Source organism: Mus caroli, unplaced genomic scaffold, assembly GCF_978045245.1.
Source record: "Mus caroli unplaced genomic scaffold, Mus_caroli_1 scaffold_10, whole genome shotgun sequence".
Lineage (NCBI taxonomy): Eukaryota > Metazoa > Chordata > Mammalia > Rodentia > Muridae > Mus > Mus caroli.
The window spans coordinates 63,120,193-63,131,957 of NW_028227265.1; the positions used below are offsets into that span (position 1 = coordinate 63,120,193).

Genomic DNA, 11,765 nt, shown 5'->3' on the forward strand with positions numbered 1-11,765 from the left:
ACCATGTGATGTTTGATGCAGACCATGCTTCGAACTGTAGGGCTAACTTCTCGTGTCTTAATAGGTGGTCTAGAGTATATGGACAAGTTTAGTGGCATGAATAATGAAGTTAGAAATGGGACCAAAGACTGTACATTATTTTAGAAACATGATGTCACTATGAGGAGTGAAAACTGAATCAAATGGAAGAAACTACTTGTCACAGAAGTAAGTGCTTCATACGCAGAAGTGCTGCCACTGCATGAGGGTCCACATGAAGGCTTTGCGTTGTGTGGGAGATTCTAACTTTAGGACACTGAATTTGATGATCAGGTAAGAAGACTTCAAAGAATTTCTAATGTTTTTTATCCAAGGAAATATCCTCTTTCCTCGCTCAGCTATGTGAGTGTCCAATGCAAGGGTGTGATTTCAGTTATAATCTTAAATGTTCACCCCAATGTGGAGTGTAAACATACCTCCTCTTACTGACAATATACATTAGAGACATACTATCAGAAACTGCTTTAGAGAAAGAAAGAAGACAGAAACCTCTGCTCTCTACTTCCCCCTTGCTAGAGAAGTCCACAGGACAGGATCTCTCATGCTAATTAACTAGCTATTGTGCCCATGTTAATAAGCTGAATTTTGTCTGTCCATCTTACAACAATGAAGAAAATTGTGTGGATTTACTTCTATTGAAAGGAAAAAGAGAAACTTAATGTGCAGAAATGCACTTGCTGTTTAAGTGACACTTCTAATAAGCCTTTTATTTGGCAATTTTGCTTTCTGGAATATGAATTTTATTTCTATTGTGAAATCACAATTTGGCCTGATCAAAATAAGAGTTGCCATCATATAATCAGACTATATAGCATGAAAGCATAGTGGTGAAATGACTTTGTGCTGGCTAGTTTTATGTCAACATAACACGAAAGAGTCATCTGAACGGAGGGAACTTCAATTGAGAAAATGTCTCCATAGGATTGGGCTGTGCGCAAGCCTGTAGAGCATTTTCTTAATTAGTGATTACTGGGGAGGGCCCAGCCCACTGTGGGTGGGGCCACTACTAGGGTGGTGTTTCTGGGTTCTATTAGAAAGCAGGCTGAGCAAGCCATGGGGAGCAAGCTAGTGATCAGGCTCCTGCCTGTTTGCACTTCTGCCCCGACTTCCTTTGATGATGAACAGTGGTGTGGAAGAGTAACCCAAATGAACCCCTGCTTCCCCAGTTTGGGGTTTCCTCACAGCAATAGAAACCCTGACTAGGACACACTTCAAGTGTGGATGATATTAGAATCCAAGTCTCTCTTCTATCCTCTCAACTGAAATGACTCCTGGGATAATTGCACAGTGTTTTACCCTCAAGAATCTCAAAGCCAGGGCAAGTGTAGGATGGGAAAGCAAACCTAGAAGGAGTAGGTAGTGGTTTTACAGTTTTGGAAAGCTCTAACTTCCTTAAGTAAGCCAGGCAAACTTAGTGTCATACTTTCTCTTCTGGCTAATAGTTACAAAGTTTTTCGTTATTCGAACTTACACTACCAAAATAGCAAAGTGAATTCTTATTACCTGTGGCTTCTCTTGGGGCCCTATCACCGAGCTCCACTGAGTGTGTGCTTGTATGTGGATTCTTGTGAGACACAGAAAGTTTGTTCAGTTACCATGCTTCATCCTGGAACTTAGACATACTCCAGGCTATGTCTTCAACTCTTTAATAGCTGCAATATGATCGTTATGTTCTAAACAAACAAACTCCTCATCTATTCTTGCCTATAATACTTTCAAATCCTAATTCCACATCCCAGTTTTGGGGTGTCATATCTTAACAGCAATTCAAATCTTTCCCCTCATCCAAATCACTTTTAATCTCCAGCCTTATCAGCCTCTATTGATTTCAGTACAATTCCTTAAGTTAGGCACTATGAAAACTTCATGGTACCTTGAAAATATTAGATTTAGAATTAAAATACCTTGACCACTATAATAGGTCTTGATAGGAATCATGTTTGGTATAAGTCTGTGTTAAAATTAATGGTACAGTCTATGATTAAATGCAAAACAAGTGCCAATTATAGTAGTCATTCTTTTAGGTCTGGCACCTAGGGGAAAACAGTGCATTTTGCATATTAAAAATGAAATGTTTTCTGAAGGAACACATGTTTACTTGACACTTGTTTCTTGTCAGGTGTGGTTTCAGTAGAAAGAGCAATGACCTTTTCACCGAGTTTCTAGTCTTATGGGCAGAGAAAGAAAAGAAAAAAATAATAAATTAGTAAAAGGCCCAGTGTAATAGTCAAGAAAGGGGACTGGGATTATTGGAAATTGCAGTCCTGGGTGGTGAGCAAAGGCAGCTGAGTACCCCAGATGACAGCAAACACCCAGGAGTGCAGAGTTAGGAAGTCATGGAGGCTCCCGGGGCTGGCGTCCCTGGTGGAAACCAAACCAAACCAAACCAAACCAAATAGAACATTTCTAAGGCTGGAGCACAGCTGCTGTGCCAAGAAGACAAAGGAGAAATGAAGGCAGACTAGAAGGAACTCACTGGGAAGGCCGAGTGAGAAGAAGCTGACAGTGCAGGGTTCTAATGGGGCAGTCTTCACCTATAACCCGAGGACCGGAGGAGCCTTTGGTAAAACATGTGAGGTTATATGTTTTAACTTTGATATTTGTATAAAGGCATTTGCTGCCAAGCCTAATGACTTGAGTTTGTTCCCCATTCCTCACGTGGTGGAAAGAAGGGGCTGCCTCCTGCCAGTGGGCCTCTGAGGACGGTGCATGGTGCAGGCCAGTCCCCCACCACTAAGTAAATAAATAAGCAAAAGACTCCTTTAGTCTACCTGCTGCTTGCTTAGAGTTTAAAAAGGCAAGGTGAACTAAGGAGACTCTTTAGGAGGCTTTGCAGTAGTTCAGGGAGAGGGACATGGAACATAGGGCAACGCTTTCACTGTGGAGAGGAAAAAGAGAGAAATTTTATCTAGGGCCTGTTTTGACAAGTATAGGAATTCATGAAAACAAGTCATTTCAATTCATGGGTTATAAAGGCCGATCTCTCATGAATGAGTTTAAGTCGACACAGTATATTCTGATACCTGTCCAATCACATTTGATAGACAAGTCCTATGAGAAGTGTTTCCCTCTTATGTCTACTTACTTGGCTTCAGACCCCAGGACAAGGGGCTGAGGAGCATATTTGTCATACCAAAGCAGACCTTCCCTCCAGCTTCTCCCAGCATCCTTTAGTCCCTACCTGGCATACCCTGCCCCCCAAACCTGAGCTTTCTAACCTAAGGGCTGGGCTGCCATTCCCTCAGAGGCTCTGCCCTATTTAATCCAGATATTTTGGTCTCTATTAGCCTCCACGCCCCTTTCTCTCTCTTTGTGCACACTCTTCCTTTCTCTCACCCCTCTCCCCTCTCTTCCTTCTCATGGTGACTTCCCTGGCCTCTTTCCCTGGGGCCTGTGAACTGGAAACAGCTTCCCAATATACCGGTCTTTAATATCATCTAATCTGGCTTGAATGGCCTCATTTTACCAGTGGAGCGATAACTTATCACTTATCTATACAGAAAATGCAGAGTACCCTTATTTTGCTAAGTATGGGAGCAATAGCCATTCCAGTTACAGAAAACAGTTGCATTTTAGACACAAGTTACATTTTGTTTACCTTAGTAAATCTCCGAGAAAGAATAAAGGTCAGGAAAGTAGCAGTACTTCTCTATAGAAAGAGTTTGCATCTCACTGTAAAAGAAAACAAGCTGGTGTTTGCTCTTCCGTATATCTCAGATATGTATGTCTTACAATTGTAAGTATTGCAAGAATTAAAGACCAAATTTCAGTTCAGCTGCCATGGACCTTCCAAGACATTACATACATTAACAGTTGGCAAATTGATTCCCTCTTCCACCCTTCCAGGGCAGTTCCTTTTCTTCCTTCTTGGAATGCTGGACCTTCCTGATTAGATGTTCACAGTGCTGTTTCTACCATAAAATACAGCTCTTGGGGCATAACCTGCTGTGTGTGTGTGTGTGTGTGTGTACGCGTGGTTTTCTTCAAATTCCCTCATTTGTTTGGGAAAAAAAGATAAGCCGTGATATACACAGCCAAAGTTACTGCTAGCTTATCTAAACGACTTACATAATTCCCTGTTCCTTCCGGGGAATGGGGGAAGGGCTTGTTCAACAGTTAGCTGCCTATTGACAATTATAAGGAAACCCTAGAAAATGGTATGGAGGAAGATGTCTCTTGGATGAGCAAAGTATTGGGCTTTCTGCAGAAGTAGTCCTCTCTTCTGTGCAAATCACAGAGCACTCCAATTAAAAGAACAGTGGAAGAAGACATCAACTCATCTCCCCCGTCCCTTCTCCTCTCCTCCCCTTTCCCAGCTTTTCATGCTCTAGGTCCTAGAGTCTAGGAGTTAACCAGAGGGAAATTTAGTACATTCAATCAAAACTTGTGTTTTCACTACCTTTTTTTGTATTGTATAACTATGTGACTCTCTCTGATTACCCCCCTTCCTAACTCCCCTCCCTGCACGCGCGCGAGCGTACACACACACACACACTCGGAGACGGGGAGGAACGGAGGAGGGGGAAGACAACTAATTTATCAGGGCGTCTCTACCCGAATGAGAGAACAGAGCAGAAATGAAGGAGCCCAATTGAACAAGCAAGGCTCGAATCGGAGACCAGTCCGTCTTTCTCATAAGCCCAATAAGGGTACTTCCTACATTAGCATCTCTGCAATCTACCTGGGGAGCAGCAGATTATCCTACTAACCACTAAATCCCCCCTCCCCCCTCCCGCTTTTAGTTCATCCTTAACCTGCTAACCAACACAGTTAATTGCCTTTTAAAAAAGAGCTGAGGTGTTGGGCGGCTAAAATTACTAAACAAGAAGACAAGGCTCAAGTCTTGCAAGGTGCACTATACAGCCTGAAAGAGGGGTATACAGGGGAGTGGGTCAGGGGCTCTCCCATTCTGGGCTCCGTGTCTCTGGGCACCCCACATTTTCTCACGCGGTGGGAAGCAGGACAAATGCATCGGAGAAAGCTGGCGCCCCCACCCCTGCCCAATGTATCTCCTCTGGTTACCCAGGAAAACTCCTGGATTTCTATCTGGGCAGAGGCTCCAGCCTGCTACAGAAAAAACCGAGGAGGAATACTATCTTGGTTCAGGAAAGACCACCAGGGCACCTCCCCTGACTTCTAGGACAGTAGGAGGAGAGGAAAACTTATTTCCTTCTGGAACCCCCAAGTGCAAGACGCCAGGATGCGCGAACTCTGAGAGATGTACACTTTCCCTTTGAGGTCTCACATCCATAATGTCCCAGACCTGTCCCACAATCTAGATTATCCTACCTCCTGCTCCCACTGGGAGTCAAACTGAGAAGCTGACTCCACACCCGCTCCGTTCCCACAACTGGATCAGACACCCGCATCTTTCCTCTCATACCTCACCCCATCAATAAGAGATTTCTCAAAAGTCCCTTAAAAACACTAACTTGCAACTTACCTTTTAAAGAATGCGTCTGTTCACCGCTGTTGAAGCGGGACGAGTGTCACTGGAGGGAGAAAAGATCTGTTGGTATTTCTCCTGCTCAAACCCTAAAGATTGAGGAAGATAGGAAGAGACGCCCCCTTAAAGCCGAACTCCACCTCATTCAGGATCATGTGACGGCACCCCACGAGGATCACCCAAGGTTTCCCCCACAGCCTCCTCCCAACACCTCGGATGCACAACTCGGAGGTGCGTTGCCTAGGAATTCTGGAAAGAAAGGCAGTTAAACGTAAGCTATGCTTCAGACCCGTACGCACGGAGCTCTCACCCCACTAGTCCTTGACTCAAGCAAGGCGCATTTACAAGCCTGTTTTAAAAGTCAATGCCACCGCTATTTCTTTTGTCTGCAGGTCAGTGCCATCTTGTGGCGAAGTCCTTTTCCTCCGAGAGAGTCCGAGTTTTAAGCCGGAGTCAAGAATGGAGGGGAGAGCATATTTACCGGAAGGGGGAAAGATGCACTTCATCGCAAAGCCTCGGTTAATGGGTTTGCCGCTGCTTTTGTGACGCTCAAATATTCCGCACGCCAGTACCGAGAAGTTATTTTCCCCAGTCTAGGAGAACAAAAAGAAGTCCTTTAAAAAACCAAAGTAGCGGATCTCAGTTGAGAGCCTTTGAACCTTTTTTCTCTTCACTAAGAAAATGCATTTGAGTCAGATTTGTTCTCAGTGACTAGTTCCTTTTTCAAGGGAGCAGGAAACCGGGCCCGGGGCACGATGAACCCAGCATTTTCCTGTTGGTCAGAAAAAGTCAATGCAATTTCCCCGGTGATTTATCTGCTACGGTATGGAACATTGTGGGTGTGCTCAAAAGACACGGTCCTTGCAAACCTTGTCCTTGGTATTTGATGGTTCAGGCTAATTATTGATACACTGATTTCATAACTCACACGTTTCATTTCACTTTGAAAAGTCAAGGCTGAGTAATGTACACACAACACACACACACACACAGGTGCATACACACAGAATTTACTCATCTAGGAACTACAACTTGTTTAAATTCAAACTGTTAACAAGTACAAAATCTACTGATGTCGCCTAGGATGCACACATTTCATTACAAAATAACAAAGATTATTTGCCTTCAAAGTGAAATACCAATGAAATCCCATGACATGAAATCCCATGAAACTTGTACTATTAAGAAAAAAAAATTTTTTTTTCTTTTCTAAAGGTTAGCTTGAATAAGAATTATTTACCAATAAAAGTTTGGTTGGATTCACACATAGAGATGTAGTTGATATGATCTCTGGGATTTGTTTTGTGGGAAAGCTAACATATTCGTACCTGGGCACATTTTTCTATGGTTGGAAGAGGATTATGATCTGATTTAAATGTACAGTGTTTGCAGGACAGCAGATATGCATGTACGTTAAAACCCTCTAATGGTTTAAAAGCAAAGTGTCACATAACACGTGAGAACGGAAATGGGAAGAATTCAGAGATCACAGTTTCTGTAAAGTGCCCTCCCGTCCTCCTTTAGGAACATTCTCCTACTCACTGGTCTACACTGCCCCTCTAAATCACACTGGTCTTAGGTGTTTTTTTTCCTACATTAGAGCATCACACTTGCTAGTTTTAGTCTGTCGTGAGAAGCACAGGGGAAATGGTTCAATTCTTTACCAAGATTATGTCTTCATGGGGCATCATTCATGCCAGGAACTATTTTGAATTTGTGAATATAATTTGGACCTGGGTACTTAAGTGTTTTCCAAGAATACTAGTAAAGTTTCTCTAAAAGGTCTGCATTGATATGACCAATTGCAGTTGGTTTTATTACCTTAGTTTCTATGAAACACCCCCTCAAGACACGTTTATAAAGCTGGGTTTCTGAGACATTAACTTCTCAACTCAGTCTTTCCAGGATTATTGCTCTCCAAGGATTTTTATGACAAACTTAATCGTATAAAGTTTGGAAATGCTTATCAACGGCATAATTATATAACTTTAGCATGAGTATTTATTGAAGACGATCTTCAGGGCATAAGGTAGAGAGATTGCAAACCCTTTTAATGTAATCTTACAAGAGGTTTACAATAAGCAAAACAACTCGTATTCCTGTGAAGATATGTGCTAAATTTTAGGATTTTTTTTTTCTTTTTCCAGTCTCTTTTGACACAGTGTCTGTGGACCCCAGGCTGGCTTCAAACTTGTTACTTTTGAATTTGTGATTGCCCTGCCTCTGCATCCTGAGCAATGTTATTACAGCCCCAGACTATCACACTTGGCTTGTGTGGGGGGCTGGGAAATGAACCCAAGGCTTCGTGTGTGCTAGGGAAGCATTGCCAACTGAGCTACATCTCCAGTCTTCTTTCCTATACCTCAACGAACAACATGTTGCCAATTTCATTGTTTGGGATTTGATAGATAGAAATCCCAAATTTTCCTGGAAGAGATAACTCTGTTTATTTCCTTTTGAAATTTTGTAACAGACTAATGTAATGCCTTTGATTAAGATCATTAATGCCATGTTCTACTGTTCTCTGGTCAATGTTTCTCCCTACCATATAAACAGAAAGATGAGCCTTGCTCATCAAATCCGAGTAAACATCAGTTCTATCACATAAAATGCAACATTTAAATGCCAGGCCTAGCTTTTAAATTCCATGACACAGGGCTGGGGATGCAATGGAATATTACTGTCATCTATATATTCCTGAAATGCTTCTAGGCACAGACTATTTTTCCATATTGATTAATCAGATGAATCTTGACAGGCATTAATACTCCATGTGAAACTAATGTGCAAATGAAGGGTATTGATGGGAAATTCTGTCCACAAGGTTGAACTTCCAATGTAATCCACGACTGAGTCAGCTCATATTGTACGACTTCATTATGTGTCAAGTTTTCCCTTCTGGTGGTATCCGTTGAGTACATAGGTCTGAGCAGTGATGCTAAACAATGCAAGGTGCCATGCCACTTTATTAAATAGTCTTGTATCTAGGACAACACAGGGAGAAGTGCCTTCAGCAAATGAAACTTGAAGTTGAGAGTATTAATGTTGAGATGGGCATGCAGGGGCATGCCTTCAATTCCAGCACTTGGGAGGCAGAGGCAGGGAGATCTCTGAGTTCACGGCCAGCCTGGTCTACAGAGTGAGTTTGAGGACAGCCAGGGCTACACAGAGAACCCTTGTCTTGGGATTTTTTCTTCTTCTTTTTGAGTCCACATATTAGTAATTAAATTCAACAGATAGGCAGTTTGACTAAACTCTTGATTACAGTCAAATAGCCCATATCATTTTATTTATTTTTTTGGGAGCATTAACTAGTGGAAGCAACAATGAATTTATTTACAATATGCATACATATGTACCAAGGCAACCAATTAAAAATCTCCTCTGTGCAGATGATATCTGTTCTAGTTTCATCTCTGTGGCAGTGGTAAACACTGTGACTAAAGGCAGGTGACTTAGGTGAGGAAAGTTAAATTTCTCAGCATATCATTGAGGGAAGGAAACTAAGGCACTAAAGTCAGAACTTGAAGCAGAAACCATGGAGGGATGCTGATTTATAGCTCACTCAAAGGCTTTATTCTTGACTAGCTCTTTCATATAACCCAGGACCAGCAGCCCAGGGAATGGTGTTGTCCACACAAGGCTGGGCTCTCCTTTATCACTTGACAAGACAATGCCCACAGACATGGCCACAGGTCAATCAGATCTGATCTTTCTCTCCACTGAAACTCCCCTCTCTGGTGACTCTAGGCTGTGTCAAGCTTAACACTAAAGCTAACTAGGATAGTATCTGTATTAGCTATTGTCTTAATTAGGAATTTATCACTGTGAAAACATACCATGACCAAGGCAACTCTTATAAAGACAAAATTTAATTGGGACTGGCTTACAGGTTCAGAGGTTCAGTTCATTATCGTCAAGGTGGGAGCATGGCAGTGTCCAGGCAGGCATGGTGCAGGAGGAGCTGAGACTTCTACATCTTCACTTGAAGGCTGCTATCAGAATACTGGTTTCCAGACAGCTAGGATGAGGGCCTTATAGTCCACACCCACAGTGACACACCTACTCTAACAAGGACACAAATTCTAACAGTGCCACTTCCTGGGCCGAGCACAAACAAACCATCATAGTTATGTTTCTTGTAGCTCATGAAAGTAACTTACTGGGGGAAAAAGTTCAGATAAGTATAGTCCTTCAGATCAGAGAAGACAGGGCAGTGGGAGTAGCTCTGCAGTGCCCATCAGCGAGCAGAAAATGGGGAAAGGCAACGCTCAGATGGCTGCATCCTTATTCCCTTATTATTCAGTCTGGAATCCCAGACAGTGGAGTGGTGCTTCCCATACTCAGGAGGGGCTTTCCTTACTCAGTGAATTCTCTCTGGAAACACACAGGCACACTCGGGTGTACCTTATTAATTGTCTTTCTTGATCCAATCAAGTTGACAATGAGAACTGACCATGACAATGTTAAAATCAATTTGGTAATTTGCCACACATTTTTAAAATAATATAATACAAGGAATGATCTGTCAACATGTAAGACACCCATACTTCAGAAGAAGGATAAGATACATTCTTAGAGCACACTAGGGTTACTTTGATGCAGGACTTATATTGTTTTCCAGTGACTGCACATACAGATCTACAAGGATCCTGTGATGTCACAGAGACGGCGATTCCCTTTCCCTGCTACCTCCTCAAGCTGAGAGCATAGAATAATACCTGAAATAGAGAACATATGTTGATTCTTTTTTCCTTGATATGTATAAACTTAAATGATGGATGCTACTGACTTGGAAAACGTTTACAATGTCTCTTAGCTGAAATGTCTCACAGTTTTTTTTTTTCCTACCCACTGCATGACCTACTTTCAAAAGCTGAAATACCAGCAAGAACGGTGAGTAGGAATTCAGTGTGGTAGCATACTTTTTGGAAGAGCACGTGATTCAACCCATGCTAACTTTTGATTCTGAGCTAATGCTTTGAACACTTCTACAGACATTCTTTTAAAAGAGAATTCAAAACAAACCAACATAGAAAAAAAAAAAACCCACATAAATAAATAGTTTTTCTCTCATTCCACCTAAATATAGTCAAGTTATATTTAGACTTCAAACTAGTATTAAAATACAAACCATTGGAAACGTAGATAGCAAATGAAAAACTTATTGAAGAAGAGTCAGTTTTAGAGGATACTAATTAAGAGCATGAATTTTGCAAAGGGAAGACCTGTAGAGTTTGTATGTGGAGTTATATGATAAAATGTCATGTCTCCTAAAAGATCCCTAGACACCATATATAGATAAGTATTGCCCCAAACTTTTAAAATAGTATAAATATCACAGGGGATGATTTGTTGATGCATGACACCAGTACTTCAGAAAAAGGATAAAATATACTTGTAAATTCTTAGCTGCAGAAAGAGGAATATATATATCTGTAAGGACAAAAAAATTACCAATATATCTTGTACCTTTGTGTCTTTACTTTTTTTTTCTTCTAAAATGCAGGAGAGAGAGTATTTATGCCTATAAGTTTCTGAAGATGCAAAAAAGCATGCATTTCTACACATGTCTATGATGTGTGCTTTTAATGGGATGAAGTCATAGCTATTCGGTATTTAAAAGGGACTTCAGATCTACAAGTTGAAGACACTTTTCTGCACAGAGTAGAGAGACACTAATAGATCACGTTGCATGTCTAAAGCCACACCATCAACGTGGTATAAAATGCTGCTTCAAGGATACACAGCATGTTCTCCACGTGGGGCTCCTAACAAATGGAGCAGGGGCTGACTCTGACTCTGTCTCCTCCCTTTGTATCCCTTTCCCCTCTCTGGGCTGCCTATGTCTGGCCTCAGTGGGAGAATATGCACCTAGGTCTGCTTTGACTTGATATGCCAGGGTGAGTTGGTACCTATGGTGTGGGTGGGGGTGGGTCTTCCCTTCTCAGAGGAGAAGTGGAGAGAGAATGGGTGGCTGGATTGGGAAGAGAGAAGGGAGAGGGGGCTGATATCTGAGATGGGGGTATCAAGTGAATTAATAAATTAAGGAAAATGTGGCTACAATTCAGGTATTCTAAGCATCTATCTGTAAATATATATGGTATATGACTATATTGTTATCTATATAACTCTCTCTCTATATACACATATATATATATATACATATATACATATATATAACATGTACATGCATTTTTAAAGTGAAAAATTAACTTGTAAAGATGAGTTGAACAGTCTATCTGGAAATGAGTCACACATTTAATGCCTATAAATGTTG

General features: G+C 41.6%; 1 protein-coding gene across 1 annotated transcript in view; it reads right to left on the bottom strand.

Moving 5' to 3' along the window:
* Positions 1–5,685, bottom strand: part of Npy1r (neuropeptide Y receptor Y1) — a 9,394-nt gene extending 3,709 nt beyond the window's left edge. The window contains exons 1-2 of the mRNA XM_029480317.2: positions 5,483–5,685; positions 3,638–3,711 (exon numbers count right to left, since the gene is read on the bottom strand). The gene's annotated coding sequence lies outside the window, so the exon portion shown is untranslated. The remainder of the gene's footprint in view (positions 1–3,637; positions 3,712–5,482) is intronic.
* Positions 5,686–11,765: the final 6,080 nt, after the last annotated feature.